Genomic DNA, 6,000 nt, shown 5'->3' with positions numbered 1-6,000 from the left:
CCACAAAGAGGTCTCATCTCAGACTCTGTGCTGTTTCCCAACCATCAATCCTGGTTATATCTAATTAACAAGAATGGTCATTTTCTCCTGTTATGCTCAAATTTGCAAAGTACTCTCCTGATGGCAGCACTGGGTCACTTTCCTCTGCATTTCACAAAGGGTGGTAAATATGCATCCTAATCAAATTGCCCTAAGACTTACACTTTCTCTCACTATAGTTTTCTTTTTCAATCAAGATATGTCACTATCTTCACAATAGCCACTGAAGAGAATATTCTCTTGGAAAAGTTAAAGTTGTGCAGAATTCCTAACCATGAAATCTCATTGGTTATATCTCCTATCCTGAGGCCTTGTGGAGTTTGTCATTACTGCTGCTGTTAAACTGAGCAATACATATACATCTATTGGGTGGGGACAGCCACCATCAGTTTAAGCATCCTAAGAAAGTCAGTTTTAAACATTTTGTTTAAAAGATTTTATTTATTTGACAGACAGAGATCACAAGTAGGCAGAGAGGCAGGCAGAGAGCCCCATACCGGGCTCAATCCCAGGACCCTGGGATCATGACCTGAGCCGAAGGCAGAGGCTTTGGCCCACTGAGCCCCCCAGGCACCCCAGAAAGCTAGTTTTATTGCTTTTGGAAAGAACTGAGCTATTCTGTGCCCTGTTTCTACATGTGCATAAGTAACCATAATTGTTCAGAATACCCAATTCACAAAATATTTGATTCGTAAATTTTAATTAAAGCTTTAAATTCAAATGTTTCTGAAATTGGTGAAACTTCAAAATGGAGAGTCATACAATGAAAAAGGAGTCAATATATTCTCTTTAAACAGCCAAAAATAGCCTTTAAACACAAAAGCAATTGTGTGCCTTGCTTGTTTCAACAACTGTTTAAATAAGCTTTTTAAAAAATTTTATCTATTTATTTTTAGAGAGCCAAATAAGATTTAACTGAAAATAAAAATGTGTAAATTCTGCTATACAGCTTATAATCACAATGCTTAGTACAGTACATTATATATATATATATATATACACAGAAAATGTGACTTTAATGCACAACACCAGCCAAAGTAACTCACCCTTTTAAAAAAGATTTATTTATTTTAGTGGGGAAAAGGAATAGAGAGAAAGGGAAAGAGAGAGAATCTCAAGCAGATTCCCCTCCAACCAGAGCTGGGGCTTTATCCCAGGACCTGAAGTCACAACCTGAATCCAAATTGAGTTGGATGCCCAACAGACTGAGCCACCCAAACACCCCTAAACACCCCTAGAATATTTAAATAACTTTGGGGGCACCTGGGTGGCTCAGTTGGTTAAGCATCTGACTTCAGCTCTGGGTCCTGGAGTCTGTTTCTCCCTCTTCCTTTGCCCCTCCCCCACTCATTCTCTCTTTCTCTCTCTCAAATAAATAAAGTCTTAAAAATATTTAAATCACTTTGTATCTTGTTGAAATAAAAGTATGGTTAGTTATATATCTCTTTAGGAATATTCTGTCCTCTGACACTATCATTTGAATAGACTAGTTTCCAAAGAGCTCTTTCCATATGTGATATCAGCCAGTCCTTCCTACAGCCACCCAAATAGGTACTATTCCCATTTTTAAAGAAAAGAAACGGGGGCACCTGGGTGGCTCAGTTGTTAAGTGACTGCCTTCAGCTCAGGTTATGATCCCAGGGTCCTGGGATGGAGCCCTGCATTACGTTCCCTGCTCAGCAGGGAGCCTGCTTCCCCCTCTCCCACTCCCCATGCTTATGTTCCCTCCCTAACTCTTTCTCTGTCAAATAAATAAAATCGTAAAAAAAAAAAAAAAAAAACTAAGAAAACGACTGAGCCAAAACCAAGAGTTGGATGCTTAACTGACTGTGCTGCCCAGCTGCCCCAAATGTATCTTTTTTTTTTTTTTTGACAGAGAGAGAGATCACAAGTAGGCAGAGAGGCAGGCAGAGAGAGAGGAAGGGAAGCAGGCTCCCCGCTGAGCAGATAGCCCGATGTGGGGATGTGGGGCTCGATCCCAGGACTCCGGGATCATGACCTGAGCTGAAGGCAGAGGCTTTACCCCCCTGAGCCACCCAGGCACCCCCCAAATGTATCTTTTTAATGTCCTTTACGGGGAACATATTTTTGTTATACAGATTTAATATCACAAACTTCAGATGTCTTTCCCAGTTTTGTTGGAAAGTTTGCTTGATTGATTTCCTCAACAGACTTGCATGCCCCTTAGCCATGGTAGCATCCCGGTTATTTCTGTACATCTGTTTCTTAAGTTGGGAAGATCAACTAAATGAACAATCCTTAACTGTGGTGTCACCCATCTTTCAGTATGCATGTTAATTATGTATATCTCACCTCCATCTCTGAAACATCATAATGTTGGTTTTTTAAAAAAGATTTTATTTATTTATTTGAGAGAGAGAGAGAGCAAGTGCAAGGGAGGGAACAGAGGGAGAGGGACAAGCAGACTCTGCTGAGCACGGAGCCCAATGCAGATCCTCATCCAATGACCCTCAATCATGACCTGAGCTGAAATCATCAGATGTCTAACCAACTGAGATATCCAAGTGCCCCCAAAATGTTTCTTTATCATATAAACATCACATTCATCCTGCATGATTATTTTTTAAAGATTTTATTTATTATTTGAGGGTGAGCATGGGGTGGGGGGCATGAAGTGGGGAGAAGCAGAGGGAGAAGGAGCAGCAGACTCCCACTGAGCAGGGAGCCCAACGTGGGGCTCCATCCCAAGACCCGGAGGTCGTGACCTAAGGGAAAAGCAGATGCTTAACTGACTGAGTCACCCAGGTGCCCCATGCATGATTTTTAAAAAAATTAACATTACTGGGGTACAATTTACATAAAATGTATCCATTTAACCTATACATTATGATGCATTTAGATAAATGATACACCCTCATTATTTATTTACTTATTTGAGAGAGAGTAAGAGCACAAGCAGGAGGGAGGGTCACAGGGAGAGGGCGCAGCCAACTCGGCTAAGCAGGGAGACTGACATGGGGCTCCATCCCAGGACCTTGGGATCTTGAGCTGAGCATTAGGCAGACACTCAACTGACTGAGCCACCCAGGAGTCCCTCTGCATGGTTTCTGATTTGGAGAAATGGGTGACCTGAGTTCAATCCTAAACTGGTCACTTATTAGCCGTGTGACCTTGGGTAAGCTACCTTAACTTCTCAAAGCCTTGATTTGTTTCCCTGTAAAATGAGGATGATGATCTCATGTAACTGTAAAGGTACAGTGAAATAATGAACAGTTAGTGTCCGGAATATAGCCTATTTTCAATTCACCTTTTATTACTAGATGAGATAAAAAACAAAAGCGCCGTATCCTAGCCACTAGACCACCAGGAAGTCGGCGAGATAAAAAATGAACTTCATATTTCTAAAAGTTCTACCTGGGGTCTTTCAAATAGAGATCTATGAACTCATCATTTCTTCCTCACTTCTGACTATTCACCATATTCATTTCTTTTATTATTTTTCTTTTTGACAAAAGATCCTGTCTCATGTTTCTTTGTACAAATAGCACAGGAGGACACTAGCCCCATGCAAGCAGAAGCCCAGGGAGGGGGTGGGTATAACACCAGAACTCGTATCCTCACATTGGCAGACACACGAGTCTACACTAGAGCCTTTATGGAGGGTTGGGAGCACCTTTGGGAGCCTGAGCCACAGGCATAGCCTGGGCCTTGGTTAGAGCCTTGGCCTTTGGCTGGTTGAGGCCAAAGGTTGAGACCCTTGGCAATACAGCACCCACACATTTCCTAAGCTTGGGGTGAGCAATGTAGGCAAGTTGACTGAGCTTACACCTACAGCCATTTAGTATGCTGGGTCTGATCTCCTTGGGCTTGACTAGGGCCTTCACAGCCTCAGCACATGTTCTCACGGCCTTGGTGGAGTTGTCCTGCACCTTCTTCAGGCTCTTCTTGTTGTGCTTCCTGGCAAAGCACATGTTCCTCAGGAACTCAGTGTCTATCCTCTTAAGAGATTCTGATCTTTGTGACCAGGGTTTTTTTAAATGCTGTTTCTGTGCCATTTTTGTGACTGTTTGTCTATGGTACAGTTCTTGGACTTGGCCATGTCTGCATGAAGCCTGCAGCTCCTGAACTGTCTGGGACTCCCATATTCATGTATTCCTTATGTCAGAGGCAGAAGCAACACTGGAGAAACAGCATGATCTTGTATCTCATTTGCCCACAACCCCCAGAATTTTCATGGTATCCTTGTTAGCAATGGCAGGCATATATGGTTGTGTGCACATTTCACTCTACCACCAATCACTGCCGAATAATTTCTAAAAGGACAAAGTTTCAGAATGAATAGGTAGTTATAAAGTAAGTCTCACAACTACATATTTCTTTAGGCAAAAATTCACAGAAGCTAAACGATAGCTTCTATAATTGTTCAAGTACAATTCTAAGCACTTGAACCAGGTGTTTTTTTCTCTTTTAAACTCCCTACAAGTGTGTTAGGCAATGTTATTCAGCATCTGAGAACATAGGCAAACAACTGTATGTGCTCAATCACCTAGCTTCATTTTGATCACAAGGGCTTACTCCAGTGAGCAACTTGTGAATACAAACTGCCGTCAGACATGGAGAAACACAGATGACAGTGGCTTTATGCTGTTCTTCTATATGCCTGGGATATATATTTGTTGGAAGTCCCTCTCCCCGCCACTATCTTTAAGGTACCTGAAAGGAACTCTGAAAACATCAATACCCCATTTTCCTGCTTCCTACCTGCATTTCTCTGAATAATCCGATCTGAACTTGGTCTGCAAGTATTAGGACTGGTGTGAACTGTAATTAACAGGCATCCTGTTAGCTGTAATTAATTAAAAGGCAGTTTGAAATTAGCAATACTTTGATGGTGATTCCAGCCATTTGTATTTTTTAACTGAACTCACTTCAAAAAAACTTTAGTACTGTTATGTCCTTACTCCCTGATTTTTCTTAGGCTAGGCACTTCGCAAATCCAGGGGCACTCTCCTTTCAACAATCTATTTCCCTCTTGTCACTTCCACTTTGGTGGGGTTGGCGCATCAGGAGGAAGAAGTGCCCAAACGGTTCTTCAGGATCCCCCCCCCCGCCCCCCAGATTCTCAATGTAGAGATGCGCCCGGGAGAAAGCGACTCAACCCTCCGCCTCCGGATGATCAGGCCCAGACGCGGCCCTAATGAGGAAATACCCTGGGTTGTCCGGTCCCAGTCTCTGCCAGGACTTCGGATCCTGCAACCCCCCGCAGCACCGAGGTGGAGATGGAACAGGGGAGGAGGAAGAAAAGGAAGTGCCCCATCGAAGCTCCGCCCCCCCGCCTCCCGCTGGCTTGGGCCCCAAGGAGGCGTGGCCTCAAGGGCGGAAGCAGAGAGCGGGAGGAACCTCGTTGTAGTGGATACTCACTGGGTGGGGAATCAGCGAGGCGGGGATGGTGGGGGTCATCATACTTCCCCAAAATGGTTGGTCAAGCTACACCAGTCCGCGCGGTAAGCGGACACACACACACACACACACACCCACACCCACACCCCTTTACCCAGAGGAGAAGGCACTCGCGGAGCTTCCCATCGCGCGGTAAGCGGACACACACACACACACACACACACCCCTTTACCCAGAGGAGAAGGCACTCGCGGAGCTTCCCATCCTGTCACAGAGCCTAAGTGACCAATGCAGGTCTCAGCCAGATACGAGGCAATCGGAATAGCTTCTGTTTTCATTCTCACTTTCCCGAGGGGTCTGCAGACTTGGGATTGGAGAAAGTGGCGGGGGCCAGCCCTGGTGTCACCGTCTCCGCTCCCAAACCGGCCTCCTAACTGCGGCAAGCGAGGGGATACAAAACACCATTCTACTCCCAAGATTTCCACCTCTAAACAGTATGGGATAAAATGAAATGTACTGGGGTCATGATAAGTAACTGAAGTATTCCTGGCCCCCAATTACCTAAAAATATTGTTCTAGTTAAGGGGTTAACTTTTCTTC

At 44.2% G+C, this 6,000-nt stretch overlaps 1 long non-coding RNA gene across 1 annotated transcript in view; it reads left to right on the top strand.

Annotated features, from left to right (window-relative positions):
* The first annotated feature begins 5,547 nt into the window (after positions 1–5,547).
* Positions 5,548–6,000, top strand: part of LOC125109499 (uncharacterized) — a 34,703-nt gene continuing 34,250 nt past the window's right edge. The window contains exon 1 of the long non-coding RNA XR_007130253.1: positions 5,548–5,592. This is a non-coding gene — a long non-coding RNA (uncharacterized LOC125109499). The remainder of the gene's footprint in view (positions 5,593–6,000) is intronic.

This window comes from Lutra lutra, chromosome 9 (genome assembly GCF_902655055.1).
Source record: "Lutra lutra chromosome 9, mLutLut1.2, whole genome shotgun sequence".
NCBI lineage: Eukaryota > Metazoa > Chordata > Mammalia > Carnivora > Mustelidae > Lutra > Lutra lutra.
This window is presented reverse-complemented; position numbering and strand designations above follow the sequence as displayed.